General features: G+C 46.1%; 1 protein-coding gene, 1 non-coding gene and 1 pseudogene across 2 annotated transcripts in view; 2 read left to right on the forward strand and 1 right to left on the reverse strand.

Moving 5' to 3' along the window:
- Positions 1-4,633: 4,633 nt before the first annotated feature.
- TRNAL-UAG (transfer RNA leucine (anticodon UAG)) lies at positions 4,634-4,715 on the reverse strand. Its single transcript has one exon. It is a non-coding gene; the product is annotated as a tRNA-Leu (tRNA).
- A 743-nt stretch (positions 4,716-5,458) lies between these two features.
- LOC137749974 (large ribosomal subunit protein eL22 pseudogene) lies at positions 5,459-5,837 on the forward strand (annotated as a pseudogene).
- A 6,311-nt stretch (positions 5,838-12,148) lies between these two features.
- Positions 12,149-18,026, forward strand: part of EEF2K (eukaryotic elongation factor 2 kinase) — a 57,984-nt gene continuing 52,106 nt past the window's right edge. Inside the window, exon 1 of the mRNA XM_068565515.1 lies at positions 12,149-12,503. The gene's annotated coding sequence lies outside the window, so the exon portion shown is untranslated. The remainder of the gene's footprint in view (positions 12,504-18,026) is intronic.

An 18,026-nucleotide genomic window follows, 5' to 3' on the forward strand; every position in this document is an offset into this window, starting at 1 on the left:
ACAGCGCCTCCTTATCATCTTGGTATCAATTGTGAATACCAAAATATTCGTGGGTAAATACGTCTGTGTATATATCATAATATGCACACGTGGAATTGGCTGATAAAACTATGGATCCTAGCAGAGAAGAACACCGTCACAAGCCTAAAGAAATCTGTGACGGGGAGGAGCAAATGTGTTAGTTAGGGCCAACATGTCCATCTCCCGGCGTGGGCATTAGCAGTATGTCCTCTGCTGAACAATTAAGAAAGTTCGTGAAGCAGTTCAAAAATGTGTGCTCCTGTTTGCTATGTTGAATTTGCATGTGTGTATATAATTTTTAAAAGCTCAATAATCTTTATGCTTTGTTTATGCTTTATCCTTTATGTTTAATGCTTGACAGTTTGAAAGAGCTTTCATCTGTGTGCTCTTACTTAATTCTCAGGCCCACCCTTACATAGGGCTTATTATTCTTATTTTATAAATGAAGAAACTGGGATTGCCTAACTTCAAAGAGTAGAGGAGGGTGGGGGTCACTTCTCTACAGGCGGGGTAATTTGGAGGACCTGCCCAAGGCCCACTGGCCTAAACATGACACATGGTTATTTCTGTTTTTCTGCACCTTAGCCACGTCAGTGCTTGGGTTGAGCTCTGGGATCTTTCTCAGTCTCAGATCCACAAACCTCAGGCCATTTGGGGCTTTCTTTCTTCTCAGTAACATGCTTGCATGTAAACTCACCTTCTCCTCTGACTTTCTCTACCAATCCTGAGAAATCTGTTCTTAGGGCAGGGAAAACAGGTTTTCACTGTTCACATAATCTTCTAGATCTTTTGTCTACTGCCGAACCTCAGCTTGTGAAACCCAAAAGCAAAATCAATTTCTTTCTTCTCTGGATTTCTCTAAGTCACCTCTTCCCCTGAAAGTAGACTGTCTAAACCCTGGGCATGGGGGCAGCATGGGTCACTATGCCAGAAAGCTTCCTTCCCCTCAAGTGTCTTTACCCAGTGGGAAAGGAGGTGGCACTTTCACTCAACAGAGGAACCAAGTGCCCATGAGGGTTTTAGAGGCTGCCCAGATAACCCACCCTCCGTGAGGTTCTTTTTTTTTTTCTTGTATACCTTCTCATAGATATTTTATTTTAAATTTTTATTGGAAATAGTTGATTTACAGTGTTGAGTTAGTTTCAGGTGTACAGCAAAGTGAATCAGTTATACATATACATATATCCATGCTTTTTTAGGTTCCTTTCCTATATAGGTCATTACAGAGTATTGAGTAGAGTTGCCTGTGCTATGCATAGGTCCTTATTAGTTATCTATTTTATATATAGTAGTGTGTATATGTCAATCCCAATCTCCCAATTTATCCCCGCCCTTTCCCTCCTGGTAACCATAAGTTTGTTTTCTACATTCGTGACTCTGTTTCTGTTTTGTAAATAAGTTCATGTGTACATTTTTTAGATTCCACATATTAGTGATAGCATATGATATTTGTCTTTCTCTGACTTACTTCACTCAGTATGACAATCTCTAGGTCTATCCATGTTGCTGCAAATGGCATTCTTTCGTTCTTTTTTATGACTGAGTAATATTCCATTGCATATATGTACCGTATCTTCTTTATCCATTCCTCTGTCTATGGACATTTAGGTTGCTTCCATGTCCTGGCTATTGTAAATTGTGCTGCAATGAACATTGGGGTGCATGTATCTTTTCAAATTATGGTTTTCTCCAGATATATGCCCAGGAGTGGGATTGCTGGATCATATGGTAGCTCTATTTTTAGTTTTTTAAGGAACCTCCATACTGTTGTCCATAGTGGCTGTACCAATTTACATTCCCACCAACAGTGCAGGAGAGTTCCCTTTTCTCCACACCCTCTCCAGCATTCATTGTTTGTAGATTTTTTGATGATGGCCATTCTGACTGGTGTGAGGTGATAGCTCATTGTAGTTGTGATTTGCATTTCTCTAATAATTAGTGATGTTAAGCATCTCTTCATGTGCTTTTTGGCCATCTGTATGTCTTCTTTGGAGAAATGTCTATTTAGATATTCTGCCCATTTTTTGATTGGGTTGTTTGTTTTTTTGATATTGAGCTGTGTGAGCTGTTTTTATATTTTGGAGATTAATCCCTTGTCAGTTGTTTTGTTTGCAACTATTTTCTCCCATTCTGTAGGTTGTCTTTTTGTCTTGTTTATGGTTTCCTTTGCTGTGCAAGGGCTTTTAAGTTTAATTAGTTCCCATTTGTTTATTTTTATTTTCATTACTCTAGGAGGTGAATTTAAAAAGATCTTGCTGCAATTTATGTCAGAGAGTGTTCTGCCTATGTTTTCCGCTAAGGGTTTTATAGTATGCGGCCTTACATTTAGGTCTTTAATCTGTTTTGAGTTTATTTTTGTGTATAGTGTTAGGGAGTGTTCTAATTTTGAGACAGCAAGTAGGAAGAGGTCCTAGCTTTCTTGGAGACACTAAGCAGAAGCATTATAAATGCAGAAAACAGAGTCATTACTGTGGGCAGCTCAAGGTGAAATAGCCAGTCAGAATGGACCAGTTAGGCGAATTCATAAACTTTCCATTATGCGTGATGAAGCTATTCCCCTTTTTAGACCCAGTGCCAGGCGTCTAAAACACCATCCGGTCTCTCATCTTAAAAATATTTCTCTTGACTCCCCATTCCCCCTCCCGCTACTGCTACCATCACTCATCAAATTTCATGATGAGATGTCCACACTTATGTTTCCATTTCTTCTCTTCAACTCACACCAAAATGGTTTTAATCAAGGTCATCAGTGACCTTGTCCATAAATCATAAAACCAAAGAATATTTTTCAGTCTTTATTTTGCCAAGTCTCTTCAACATAGTTGGCTACTCACTCCTTCTTGCCATAATCTTCTTGACAACAATCTATATGACAACACACCTGTCTTCCACTTGAGTCTCTGACCAGTCCTTCTTTATCTCCTTCACTGGCTTCTCTTCCATTGCATTCCCTTTAGGATGATGGTCCTCAGGACTCCATCTTGGTCCCTCTACTTCCTCTGCATGCTTTTCCTGGGCAAGTTCATCCATTCCCATGACCTCAATCTCCAGTGCCTCCCAAATCTGTATCAATTGCTCAGAGTGTTCTCTTGGCCTCCAGACTTCTATGTCCAGTCTACTCAACCCCATGTCCTAAATCTCAAACTCAGTGTGGATCAAACTGAAATCATCTTTTCCACAAACGTCCTCTTCGTCCTGTGTTCCCTCCTAGGGAGACGAGAGGCACCGCCAGCCATCCAGTGGCTCAAGCCCAAAACCTGGTCATCACTTTCGATGCGTTCTTCTTTTTCATGTCTTCGTCATTGAGTTCTGTCAGATCCACCTCCAAAACGTCTCCCTGTCCAACACACTATCACAACCATGGTACAAGCCACTCTCCTTTCTCCTAGACAACTACAGTAGGCTTTGAATGGAACCTCCTATTCCTACTGCCAGAGGGAACATCCAAAATTGGAACATGCCACCCTCCGGCTTAAAACCTTTTGATGGTTTCCCATGCCCTCAGGGCCAAGTTCAAAGCCTTAACTTGGCATTCATGGCCCTCCTTGCCTAACACTTCAGTCTCATCTCTAGCCATTTGACCAGCTGCTCTCTGTCCAGCTGCCCTGAATTACCTTCCCAGCATCTCAGACTCGCCAGGCTCTCCTTTGCCTCTAGGATTTTCCACATGCTGTTCCCTCTTCCTGGAACTCCCCTCTCCCACCTTCACTAGCTAATCTCTCAATTTCAAGTCCAAGCTAAACGTCACTTTTTCCGTTGTCCCTGGGTGAGCTTCCGCATTCTGCATGACACTCCTCACAGGTATAATTAAAGAAATTACAGTGGCTGTGAACTCTATGAGGGCCAAGACATGTCTGCTGTTTTGCTCTGTAGCCTCAGGTTGATCTTGATTTCTGGCACATAGTAGGCCCTTCATAAATGGTTGTTGAATGAGTAAATAAACAAGCACCAAAACCAAGTAGGAAGTGGATCAATGAAGCTGGGACCTCAAGGCTGATACACCTGGGCGGGGCAGGGCTCCTGATACCCCAGACCCCCCATAAAGTCACCTGACACAGTTTCTACCAACAGGGATTTATGGAGTCAGCCTGGGCTCTCCGCTGACACAGAGCAGGCCAGAAAGGGACTCTTCCTAACTGACGTCTTGATTAAAATCACCTCCACCTAATCTTTGTCCTTGGGAGGTAAAGGGGCCCACTCCCGGTGGCCTCAGGCCTTGAAGCATTAAATTAAAGGCGCAGACAGACTGTTGAGAGCTTTTCAAGGTATCTCAGGATGCTTTCCCATGGAAATAGGGAGACGTTTTTGTTTTCGTTTTTTAAGGTAGCGGGATTGGTGGGTTTGTGTACTAGGCTAGGGAGTGAGGTGGCTTGTCCTGCAGTTTCCTTTTCCCCTCCCTTCCCCATTCCATTAAAAAAAAAAAAGGCTGAACTGGAAGAAATAACTTTTACAGGTTGAAATTCCTGTATAAGGAGAAAGTGAATGAAATGAAGGATCCCTCTGGGGATTTTCTACTGTGGGGGAAAAAAAACGTCAGAAGGCAGAAAAAGTGAAGAGTAATTGGGAGAGGATATATAAGTTAAGGAATGGAAAAGTGAGACCCCGTAAGGTGTGGCAGCGGTGGGATTCGAACCCACGCCATCGAAATGACTGGAGCCTAAATCCAGCGCCTTAGACCACTCGGCCACGCTACCGCCCGCTCGCAAACTGTTCCATTCTTACTATATTAGTCTAGTGACGCGGCGCCTCACGTTCTCTAAGCCCCGCCCTCATCTGTTTACGCATGCCCGATATCAGCCTGACGCTTACCGCGCCAGTTAACAGCATATTAACCCCTGGCTTCCTCCTGGGCTTTGGAGTCAAAGTGCTCTTGTAATCGGCAGTAGTAAGTTCAGTCGGGACGCAGCATTGAGAAGGAAAACAAAGTTCCCAATTGTTAATATTAATATTCAATCGTCATGTATGTTTGCATTTGATTTTTCGCGAGCGTGGCATACTGCCTACGGCCACGTGGGGGCAGTGTCGCGCTGCCGCTTGCTCCTGGCTGGGCTGCGGGTTCCGCCGGGAACCCGGGTTTGCGCGGAGCCGGCCGAGTCCCCATCCTGTTTGGACTCTCTAGCCCTACTTCAGAGAACCTCTGCAGCTTCGGGTGGCCCCATGGCCGGCCCCTGCCACCGCGATGTAAAAATCATGGGTCCAGGAAGGAAAATCATTGAACGTTTTTAAAGATCCTTGCCTTGTGTAGGCTCCGTCAATCATCACTCTTATCTACTTTTTACAGAGGGGGAAACTGAGGCTCAGATTGGCAAAGTAACTTGTGTTAGCTACCCCCAGGCAGAGCCAGCATACCCTAGCCTCCCAAAACCCAGTGTTCTTCTGTGTAGACTATTTCAGTGTGTTTTAAAATGCAGTAGCCCTTTCTGCCTTCGCTGCCTCCATGGCGCCCGTGAAAAAGTTTGTGGCGAAGGGGAGCAAAATAAAAGCAGGTCCCGAAGTTTACCCTTGACTGTACCCACCCTATAGAAGATGGAATCATAGATGCTGCCAATTTTGAGCAGTTTCTTCAGGAGAGAATCAAAGTGAACGGAAAAGCTGGGAATCCTGGTGGAGGGGTTGTAACAACGGAAAGAAGCAAAAGCAAGACTACTGTAACCTCTGAGGTGCCTTTTTCCAAAAGGTATTAGAAATACCTCACCAAAAAATATTTGAAGAATAATCTACTTGATTGGTTACGCGTAGTTGCTAACAGCAAAGAGAGTTACGAATTGCGTTACTTCCAGATTAATCAAGATGAAGAAGAGGAGGAAGATGATTAAAACTCAGTTATCTGGAATATTTTGTGTGAGTTCTTGAATAAAACTTGGGAACCAAAATGGTGGTTTTCCTTGTTAAAAAAAAATAAAATAGAAACAAAATGCAGTAAATTCAGAGCAAGTACATATCAATAAATACATAACAAACTTCCATTTCCTGCCACCGAAAATTAATTGTATTCAGCTCTTCTGAAAGATCACCCCCTGCGGCCACAAGAAGGAAGCAGAGATCTCTTTGAGTCATCCCCCCAACAAATGACTCAAAGCATTCTCCAGTAGTTGCACCATTTGCTAGCAGCAACTGTAACAGAGAAAAACAAACGTGACTCCATATTGAATCTATTCCTTTAGCTCTAACCTTTGTGCTCTGTTGCCTGTGCTTAGTCATGCTGGCACTGCACCTTTTGTGAAAGATTGTTGCCTGTAGTCTGAAACATACAGGATACTCCCTTCTCAAGGCTCTGACCTTTAAACTTAACACTTTTCCATTCATATAGAGAGAAAAAGTTGCAGAACAGAAAAGAACATTTGTCTTGTTGGAGGTTTACAGGAACATTGTGACCTGACCTACGTCAACAGCTGAGAGAACAAAGTATTCCAGCACCAAGAAGTTTACAACAACTAACCACACCCCCTCCCCTTTTAATATAAAAGCCTGAATTCTAACTTGGGGAAGATGGTTCTCTGGGACACCAGTCCACCACCTTCTCAGTCTGCTGGCTTTCCAAATAAAGTTGCTATTCCTTGCCCCAATACCTCGTCTCTCAATTTATTGGCCTGTCGTGCGACGAGTAGTATGAGTTTGGACTCTGTAATGTGACCCTTCCCCTCCCAACTCTCTCTGTCTCTAATAATTTAATTCAAGTAAACATTTATCCAACACCTACTAGGCCAGATCAGGCAAAAATCAGGTCTTTTGGGAGAAGCAGAGCTGCTCAGAACTTGCATGACAGAGGTGCTTCACCAGGACAAAAATCCAGTGGAAGCAAGGCCATAGCTCATCTGCTCCAGCGGGCAGGCCTGTCTCCCTGCAGACTTCTGCAGTAGTGCTGACTTTCCTAGTGATTTATGCCTTAAGGTTGAGGCTGGGAGGGCAGTTCCTATGCAAAACCTAGGCCCAGGCAGGCAAGGGTGGGGAGGCTACAGAAACCAGGGCAACTGGGCTCTGTTTAGTTTTTGTTCTTTTCTCTTCTTTTTTTTTTAAGTAACAGTTAAAAATAACTTTTGCTAAAATAATAAATACATGTTCCTTGTTGAAACTCCAAGCTAAGAAAGAAAAGCACAAATAAGAGAATAAAATCACCTTTAATTTCTCCTCCCAGTTAAGCTCTGTCAACACTTTGGTAAAGGAAGGTGCTTTTTTGTCTTTTTAGATTTGAAATATAATGTAATGCATGCTCTTTGTAAATTTTTTTTCAAATGTCAAATCTTCTGTATAAAGTTAAAGGGAGTACTCTTCTTCACCACCTTCCTCCTTCACAGCTGAATCCCACAACTCATTATAATGAGTAACAGTTTAGCTGTATCCTTCCAGATCTTTCCCTATGCAGACGTAGGGGCAACTAGAGGCCCACACATGCCCCACCCTAATCCTGGGGTTTGCCTTGTGCAAGAGAAAGGAAGAAAGACACTATCCAAAAGACAGAAGAGTGGTCATTTCATTGCTTCTGTGAGTCTTTCTGTAGCTACAGGTGGGTCATTGAATGGCCCTGTGTTGGCTTTGTGCCCAGTAGGCCCTGGACCTCCTGAGCCAAGGAGCCAAGGAGGACTTTCAAGGACTTTTTTTAAAGCTTCTGCTTAAAAACATCCCACTGTGGTTCCCAGGGATGGAGGGGGATGCAGGGGATGAACAGGTGAAACACAGGATTTTTAGGGTAGTGGAACTGCTGTGTATGTTACTGTAACAGTTGATGCATATTATTATAAATTAGGCCAAACCCACAGAATGTACACCACCAAGAGTGAACTTTAATATAAACTGTGGACTCTAGGTGATTATGATGTGTCAGTGTAGGTTCGTTATTAATTGTAACACATGCACTACTCTGGTGTGAGATGTTGATCATGGGGGAGGCTATTCTTGTGTGGAGGCAGGAAGGATATGGGAAATCTCCAAACCTTCCACTCAATTCTGCTGTGAACCTAAAACTGCCTGAAACTCCCACAGACACGGCCTCCTGTGGACAGGGAATCCGAGCAGCTAGCGCTTGGGAAGCATTTCATTCCCTTGGCATGTGTGTCTAGAGCAGTTCTCCAACCCTCCCTGAGCCCGTGGCAGGATTACACCCATCCCTGGAAGTTGGGAGAAGCCACATACCTAGATTGGGCTAGAGCACCATTCCTGGTGACCTCTCTTCTGCTGCCACACCCTGAAGTACCGTGAGGATGCCAGGAGCCTTTTTCTGAGGGTAAAAGCTTTATCGTGATTTAATCCACGTACCATACAAGACACCCCTTTAAAGTGTATAGTTCATTGTTTTTTAGTATATTCACAGAATTGTGCAGCCCTCCTCACAATCAATTTTAGAATATCTTCATCCCCCCAAAAAGGAATACCGTACCTTTAGTAGTCACTCTCCATTCCCCCCAGACTCCCTTCCTAGCTGTGGGCCACCACTAATCTACTTTCTGTCTCTAAGGATTTCCCTATTCTGGACATTTCATATAAATGAAATCAGATAATCTGTTGCCTTTTGTGTCTGGCTCCTTTCACTTAGCATACTGTTTTTAGGGTTTATCCATGTTTTAGCATTTATCAGTGCTTCATTCCTTTTTATTGCTGAGTAATATTCCATTGTATGGGTATAACACATTTTAATTATCCGTTTATCAGTTGATGGATATTTGGGTTTTTTTCACCTTTTGCCTATTATGAATAATGCTGCTATGAACATTTGTGCATATGTTTTTGTGCAGACATGTGTTCATTTCTCTTGGATATATACCTGGGAGTGGGATTGCTAGGTTGTATGGTAACCCCATGTTTAATTTTTTGAGAAACCACCAAACTGTTTTCCATTTTCCATTCCTGCTGGCAGTGTATGAGTGTTCCAATTTCTCCACACCCTTGCCAATACTTGTTATTATCTGACTTTTGATCATAGCCATCCTAGTGGATGTAGTTTTGATTTGCATTTTTCTAATGACTAATAATGCTGAGTATCTTTTTCATGTGCTTATTGGCCATTTATATATCTTCTTTGGAGACCTGTCTGTTCAAATCTTTAGCCCATTTTGAAATTGAGTTATCTTTTTATTATTTGAGTTATAAGAGCTCTCTATATTTTGTAAATATTATAATGGAAAAGAATGTGAGAAAGAAAAAAAAAAATATATATATATATATATATACCTTTGCTGCACACCTGAAACTAACACAACTGTTACAGAAAGTGCACACAAAGTGATTCAGTTACACATATACATATACATTATTTTTCTGATTCTTTTCCATTATAGGTTATTACAAGATGCTGAATATAGTTCTGTGTGCTATACAGTAGGTCCTTGTTGTTTATCTATTTTATATATAGTAGTGTGTATCTTTTAATCCCAAATTCCTAATTTTTCCCTTCCCCCCTTTCCCCTTTGGTAACCTTAAGTTTGTTTTCTATGTCTGTGAGTATATTTCTGTTTTGTAAATAAGTTCATTTCTATCATTTTTTTTTAGATTCCACATATAAGTGATATCATATGATGTTTGTCTTTCTCTGTCTGACTTCACTTAGTACTATAATCTCTAGGTCCATCCATGTTGCTGCAAATGGTGTTATTTCATTCTTTTTTATGGCTGAGTAATATTCCATTATATATATATGTACACACACACACACACATATATGTATATATGTATACCACATCTTCTTTATCCATTCATCTGCTGATAGACATTTAGGTTGCTTCCAAGAGATTCTCTTTTTAAATGGTTTCTATAAAAGACCCAGATTAGTATCTCATTGGCTTGGCTTGGGTTACATACTCATCCCAGAACCAATGAATGGGGCAAAAGGGATGGAATATGCTGATTGGCCAGGTCTAATCATATGTCCAATCTTAGAGCCAGGAGAGTGGGGAGGGCAGTTTTCATGAACTGAGAATAGGGTGGACTGGTTCCTTGAAGACAAATCAAGATGCTCATGCACAGAAGAGATTAAAGAGGAAAAGAGAAGCTAAATAACTTGCGCAGGGTCACAGAGCTATAAGTAGAACAGTCTTTTTTTTTTTGGTCTGGCTTTGGGCTTGGACAGACTAGCTCAGACTCTTTGTCCTTGCCCAACTTTCCCACGGTCAAAATTTCAGGTGCAATTTTGTTTTTTGCCAAAAGCCAGAGGAGTTTTCTCAAGGTGACTAAAGGAGCCAATACTTCAAACCAAGATGATTATATCTTCTAGATCTTGTATTGATATTTTCTGAAACTTGTAGTACAGAGGCCAAAAAGTTAAAACACTCAATGATGGGTTTCAGGACCATTTCTTTTTTTTCATTCCCCTCACCACCTTATGAGATGCCGCCTTAATGTCACCCACTACCCAAGCCTCATAAACTTGAACCTTCTCCCTGCAGGGGCCATTGCAGCTGGTAAGCTGAAGGACTTCACTCTCCCAACGGGATCTGAATTTTTAGGGGCCACAAAAACTGAAGAGGCAAGGCTTACAGACAGGACATTAAAGGGGTCAGTATATACCTAGACCTGGGTCAAATTCTGCAACTTACTATGTAAATTTGGGAGAGTCACTTAACCGGCCTCAGTCTTTCTGTGTATGAAGTGAGGACAGTAAGAGGGTTGTGATGAGAATTAAAAGAGATAATGTCTGTAAAGCAGTTACCACAGTACCTGACACAAAAAAAATGCCCTGTAAATATCAGCTTTTACCACAACCCCAAAAAGGCTCACCAAAGAAGGCATTACAAATGACAGGTGGCCCTTGACCACAGAAACATGTTTACAACCTAGTGTTGAGCAGAAAGGAGAAATAGATGAGTCCACTCTTGTTAGGAAAAATGTATATATTCCCATATGCATACCCAGATAACTGTGTCTGTCTCTGGCCTGCCTGCACACACCTGTTTCTCTGTGTTTGCCTGGGGCTCACCTGGACACTCGGCCCTCCCTCCAGTTCCATGGGAGAACTTGGTCACGTACACCATTCCAGTCCAAGGAGGCTTTCACTGAAGAACTCTTTGGGGCATAGGTAAGTGGTTAGGTCACAAACCCCACCACGAACTATTTAAACAGCCCCCGCTAGACATCGCCCTACTGGAAGCCTTTCCCGTCCTCATCCTTCCCACGGCCCCTGGCAGCTCCTGCCTGGCTCCTCCGCTCCTCTCACCTGTGGGGGTCCTTCAAATTCCTCTCCCCTTTTTTACTACACAGAGTAACTCAGCAGACCCCAAACCAGCAGGAGCCCTGTAATATAGATGCCCTTTGCCAAGAGGAAGGAGCCACCTTGGAAACCTTCTGCGCAAGTGTATCTCTATAAGCCTCAGTGTTATGATCTGTGAAGTAGAGCTACTAGCGTTGGTGTGAAGATGGAATGAGATAAATCGCTTGATAAATATTACTGTTATCACTTATATCTTTTATTTTTATTTTTTTTGGCCACACCGCACTGACTGCCAGGTTAAGTCCCTTACTTTTATTTCTAAAATAAGAGTTGTGAAATTTCTAAAATTTCACTAGAAAAAAATATCTGGAAGAATATAATATGAACATGTTCACAGTACTTATCATTAGTTTTATTTCCTTTTCTTCTTTATACCTTCCATATTTAGTCATTTATTTTACAGGTATTTATTAAAGCACTTAACTATGTGCCAGGCTGTGCGCTGAGTTAGGAATACAGCAACGTATTAGACAAATAATTACACAAATAATTGCCACAGTCATAAGTGCCTGTTTTCACAAAGCAGAAATCAGAAAAAAAAAAAGCAATTTCTTATAAAAATATTGCAAGGTTATGCATAGAGACGTACAATGAGATCCGATCACTACTGATTTTGGAAAGGACTCAAATACAGGAACTAGGCGGGCATAGGATGGAGAATGGGAAGGTGCGGTGGGCGAGGGAGGGGTTAGCTGCCCCCTCTCAAATTACCCGCTGGGAGGGCGCCCCCTTCGCTGGTAGGTGCCAGGCCGGCCCCACGCGTTAGATCCGGACGCTGTGTATTCAGCAGGCTCGGGAGCCGCAGACGCAGGGCCAGGAGATCCACGCGGCGGCTGCAGGAGCGGTGATGGTCATTGCCCGCGGCCACGTGAGCGCCGCGCCGAGCTTACGCCCGCCCGCCCGCCCGCGGCCCCGCCCCTGCCCGCAGTCTCCTGCCCCAGCCACAGCCCCAGCTCGGCGAGTGTCCGGATCCGCTGCCGAACGCCGCGCGCTGCAGCTGCCCCAGCCCAGCCGACGGTCGCCGGCGCCCTTGCCCTTGGAACGCGCCCCCAGCGCCCCGGGATCGTTCCAGCGGCTCCGCGCGCCCCTCGCGCCCCGGGAACGTTCCGGCGGCCGCCGCTGCCTCCCCGGAGCGCCAGCCCGCGCGCCCCGCTCGCCGCTCCCCGGCACTCTCGGGGGGCCCGCCCGCCCTGCACCCTGGAGCACCGGGCCTCGAGCCTCTGCCAGCTCCTCTGGATCCTCGCGGCCGTAGGTAGCGGCTGCCGTGCCTCTCCGCCCGAGGCAGGTAGGTGGGGCGGCGGTTGGCCTGGGGGGCCGGGATCCGGCGCTGCAAGCCTATGCTCCCCGGTGCAGCCGCCGCCCGGAGCGCGGAGGGTCTGGGGCTTAGAAGTGGGGCCCCAGGCGGAAGGAGAGCGTGGGGGTTAAGCTCTTCGGGTTTCCGTGTTTGCTTCTGTAAAATGGGGGAGTCGTGCAGATTATCGGCAGTGTCTATTGGTAAAATACTTGGCACGTGACGGTCGGGGAGAGGCAGCTTGGGCGCCTCCGCCCGCGGCGCCTGGAGGCCCGTAGAGGGTGGGGGCAGCGCTGCCTTTCTTCCCCTGCAGGGCCCGCATCCCCCACCCCGGCCCCTGAACGAGAGGCCCAAGTTCCGGGAACCTCGAGGACCGTGTAGACGCGCCCTTGCTGCATTGTTGACTGCAGGAGTTCGGGTGTTGGCAGGCTCCGTGGACCTGTGCGCCAAGGGGCCGGGCGTTAATATGCGTGTGGCGGGGCGGGGGCCTCCCGGGTGAGTCCCGGCCTAGATTCGCCGCACACGCCTGGGGGATTGCGGGAAACCGGCCCAGCTGCGCCCCACGTGAGACAGATGGGCTGCTGGCAGGGGGGCGCTGCTCAGTCTGCCTTGTGGGGACGCTCTATGGGAGCCTGACTTCTGGGTCCTCGGCCCTGGAAGCTGCCTGCCTTGGGGCCGCTCAGCCAGGAAATTGTCTACCCCTCTGATTTTACAGAGGAGACAGGTCCAGAGTGGTCTAACGGCAGATACTAATAAGCAAGATGGACTAAGTTTGGGAATACAGAGCAAGCAGGTGGGAGCTGATAATGCCCACTCGGGGGGGTGGGGGGGAGGGAAGGGTTATTGGAGAAGGCTTCCTGGAGGAGGTGATGGAAAGGATGCCAGTGGTAGGAGGTAGGGTTTAGGAGATAGAGTTTGGCAGGCGTCTTCCTTCTCTGTGGCCTCCACAGCACCTTACAGTCATTGTTTGGTCAATGCATTTATTCAGCAAATACAATAAAGCTGCTTGATGATGGGAAATTAGATGTAACATGGTTGAGATTGCCATCCTCCCTCCTCTCCTGTTCTTCTTAAAGAGGGGGTGTCGGCTGGGGTCCCAAGTTCTTATCTTTTGCAGGGGGTGGGGAAGCAGGAAGTCAGGGCCTGACCATCCCTTGAAATGGTTTCAGTTTACATATGATCACTTGTGTACGTTCTGTGATTTGCAGTGGGTTTTTTGTGTGTGTGTGTGTGTGCTTTTGGTGACAGAACAGTACTTTCTGGCTGACTACTAAGGATATATAACTGATATGATTTTAAAACATTTTTAATGAATTATGTGGCAGAGATGGCTATTGATCACCCATGTCCTCTGCTTCTTGCGGTATCACCTGGATGTATTTCCTAGGCTCCCTTACAGTTTGGTGGGCCACATGACTGAGTTTTGGCTGATGGAATGTGAGCAGAAATAGTGTGTGCCCCCCTCAAGCTTGGACCCTAAAAACCTCCCCACTTTCCTCATTTACCAGCAGAGTTGAGAGGACTCTGAGGGCCTGGAGAAGGACAGAGCCACAAGCTGGAAGGAGCCTGGGCCTCTGAATGACTGTGGAGCAGAGCCTCTCCTTTCCCCCTCTCTGGTGGTCTGTGGCTGTCCACTGAAGAGTATGGGGCTCCAGGAAGCTCTTTGGAAGGTCTTTGGACACGAGAGAGGCTTGTTGGCTGTGGCCTTCCCCTCAGGGTGATCTAACTGGGCTGTTCCACAGGGGAAGGGTATCTTTAGGCCTTTTTTCTCACACTGGTCAGATTCCCCAAAGAAGTCTTGTCCAGTCTTTGGCAGGATTGGCATCCAGGTGCCAGGACACTGAGAGCAGTGTGGAAGAAAGCTGAGGGTCACCAGCAGAAACTTGGATTTGTTCAAACTCATTCTCTAGGATTTACTCTTTCTGGTCCTATTCCTAAAGCTGATACAGGAAAAGTTGATGATCAGGATTGCATTCAAAGTAATAGTGGCTGGCTGGACTGATTCAAAAATAAACATTTTTGCGTTGGGGAGATCAGTTTTGCTGACCAAGAAGTTGCAGACTTAACCCCCGTGAACTGAGAATGTTCTAGAAGAAAGTGGTTATAGTGACCACCACAGGATAAAAGTAGCTTGGATTAAACTCTTGCAGGCAAGGCTGATGGGCACAAGAAGAAGGCTTCAAACGAAGGAAGGAGTGAGTCACTAACAGGCTGATGATGAAGTAGAAGATGACATTCTCTGGGTCCCCAAAGTCCCAGGGCTGTGGAACACCCAGAGAAGCATTTCAGAGGGCTGGAAAGTCAGAGGGTGGTCATTGTTCCGTTCTCCAGCTGTGATGCTTTCTAGACCTGGCAAGGACCCCACAGGGAGTGGCTGAAAGGCAGGAGGCTCAGCTGCAGAACATTCTCTCCGCCAGTGGTCCTTGAACTTTAGTGAACATTGGTATCACCTGGAGGGCTTGTTTAAACATGGCTTGCTGGGCCCACCCCCAGAGTTTTCTTTAGCAGGACTGGAGTGGGGCCCCAGAATTTGCACATGTGACAAGTTTTCACGTGAGGCTGCTCCTGCTGCTAGTGGTCCCAGGATCACACTTTAAAAGTGGTTTAGCAAGTGATGGCTGAGTGAAGCCCTGGATAGACCTGCACTGGCTTCAGACCCACCTCCCCCACCTTCTAGCCGTGTGATTTGGGGCAAGTCACTTAACTTCTCTGTTCCTCAGTTTCCTCACCTGTAGGATGGAGCCAATGGTGCGTACCTCCTGGGGTTCAGGGGAGGCTTCCTGGAGGAGGTGACATCTATCTAACCTGAGACCTGAGGGATGAGCAGAGTTGGCCAGGGGACAGGTAGGGAGAGCAGGCTAGAGCATGGCCAAGCAGACGGCACAGTGTGGGCGAGCCAAGGGAGGGGGCAACGCTTGTCCTCCAAGGAGCCGAGAGGAGTGATGGAGCAAGAGCTTTATAAGTGGTGCTGAAATGCTATGAATCTGTTCTGGGCTACATGTCTCAGGGTGGGATTGCAGTGGAGGGGAGGCTGACCAAGTCATGGGAAATGGGCCTTGGGGATGGGAGGGCCTGAAAGCAGTGCAGGTTACTTCTGTCCACATCCCATTGGCTCAAATGTAGTCACATGGCCCCACTTAGATGGAAAAGGATTTGGGCAGGGGAGAACAAATCCATAGTGGACAGCTGGCTTCTATGCCACAGACCAGTTCTCTCACCTCTTCTTCACCTTGCTCCCTCTGCCCCACTTTGGTGGATGAGTGAATTTTATAGATGAGGAAGCTGAGGTTCAGAGAGGTTAGGTAATTTGCCCAACGTCACTCAGCTAGTGGCAGAGCCGGGACTTGAACACAGATCTGTTCATCCCAAAAGACTTGTTGGGCCCGATCCTGGTCTTGGCTGCTTTTTGAGGGCCTCCCCATGACCCAGGCATTCCCACTCGGGATCTCAGCTGCGTCTCTGGGCTAAGTAACCCCCAGATGCCTTGTAGTTCTAACCCGATAGCCCCTCCATTCCTCCATGCCTACAATGCTCATTATACCCGCAGAAATTGCCCACTTTTGTTCAGTTACTCATTCATTCATGCAGCCTGCATTTACAGGGAACCTAGTGTGTGCCAGGCATTGTGCTCTGGGCTGGTAGCTAGAAGGACTAAGACACGGCCCCTTTTGTTCCAGACACTCACGTGGTCTGGCCACCGAGAGGCTGTGTAAACACAGAGTTGCCCTGAGAAGTGAGACACACTTGTCTCTCTGATCTGACCCATCAGGAGGACAGAGTATCCTGGGAACATGAGAAGGGTGCAAACGATTAAAAATTAAAATTCAAGCCCTCTTGTGCATTTTGTTAATTGAAGCTGTAACTATATTATTGTGCTTTGTATTCTAAAATGTATTTTTCTGATTTTTAAAACAGTAAAGTAGCCTTTGCACCTTAACAGTTTTATATGAATGAAGGACAGTGAATTGCAACGATGAGCTTTAGCAGAGTGAATGTTGACTTGTCTCTCTGGGTCCAGCTGCGGGTTGCTGTTCTCATCAGTGAGTAAGCTAATTTCTCTGTCTCTGGTATGCGTGGAGATGTGTTTTTAAAGAGGAGATGAGGGAGGGTGGATTGGGGGAAGTCTCCTTGGAATCCACCAGAGTCGTTCTCGAACAGGGTTTCTCAGCCTCAGCACTATTGACAGTTTGGCTGGACAGTTCTTTGTTGTGGGGGCTGTGCTGTGCATTGTAGGATGTTTGGCAGCGTCCCTGGCCTCTACCCACTAGATGCCGGTTGCACTCCCAGAGATGTGACAACCAAAGGTGTCTCCAGACATTGCCAAGTGTCCCCTGAGGGGGCAAAATTACCCCACTGTTCTAGACTATACGTGTTTCCTATGGCCACTGTAACAAATTACCACAGACTTAGTGGCTTAAAACAACACAAACTTCTTTTCTTATGGTTCTGGAGATGAGAAGTTCAAAAGCCAAGGTGTCAGCAGGGCCATGTTCTTTCTGAAGGCTGTAGGGAAAATCTGTTGCCATGCTTTTCCAGTTTCTGTAGGCCACCTGCATTCCTTGACTTGTGGCCCCTTCCTCCGTCTTCAAGGCCAGCTGCATAGCGTCTTCAAAATTTCTCTATGACCCCTGCTTCCATCGTCCCATCTCTTCCTCTGACTCTGACCCTCCTGCCTCCTTTTTATAAGGACTCACTGGATAATCCAGGATACTGTCCCATTTCAAGATCCTTAATCACACCTGCAAAGTCGCTTTTGCCACATAAGGGAACATATTCACAGGCTTTGGGAACTATGATGTGGGCATCTTTGGAGGGGCATTATTCTGCCCACGACATAGACTGTTGGGTCTCTGGGTATGACGGAAATGCTTATGGAGGGCCTGGGAGGAGGGAAGTGACTTAGGAATTGGGGAGTGTGGTATGGTCAGAGCATAATAGCAGCTGGTGCTTTTGAGGACAATTCTCTGTCAGGCACCATGGGCCTGATCTCACTAACAACTCCAGGGGTTAGCTGTCCCCTGTTTTACAGACAGGAAACCACCCAGAGAAGGCTTTCCGGGGGGGTAAAAATTTGAGCTGGAATTTGAAGGGAACAGGGGTTTGGCAGCAGGTGGGAGAGGCATTCCAGAAAGAGTGTCCTTAGGGTGCAGGGGCAGGGAAGTGAGAACTTGGTCGTGAATGGGGACTGGTTCTTGGGTGGGGACATCTGTAAATCAGTCCTTTTTCTCTGACATGAACTGTATTATTTCTTGAAATAGTTTTAACAAATGTTTATTCATGAGCACCCACCACATCCTGGGGGTATATATGTTAATAAGTCACTGACCTGAACTCTTAGCTGGAGGCTTGACTTAGTAGCTCCTGATGTCGCACTTTGTTACCCTTCCCACCGGCAGCAAATTAATGAAACTCAGCCTGGAAAGGTATTTGATTAGCACTTTATGAGCCCTGCTCAGTGCCAGGCACTGTGCAGGTAAAGACTCAAGGAAGTCCCAGCCTGCCCCATGGAGTCTGTGG

This window comes from Eschrichtius robustus, chromosome 16 (genome assembly GCF_028021215.1).
Source record: "Eschrichtius robustus isolate mEscRob2 chromosome 16, mEscRob2.pri, whole genome shotgun sequence".
Lineage (NCBI taxonomy): Eukaryota > Metazoa > Chordata > Mammalia > Artiodactyla > Eschrichtiidae > Eschrichtius > Eschrichtius robustus.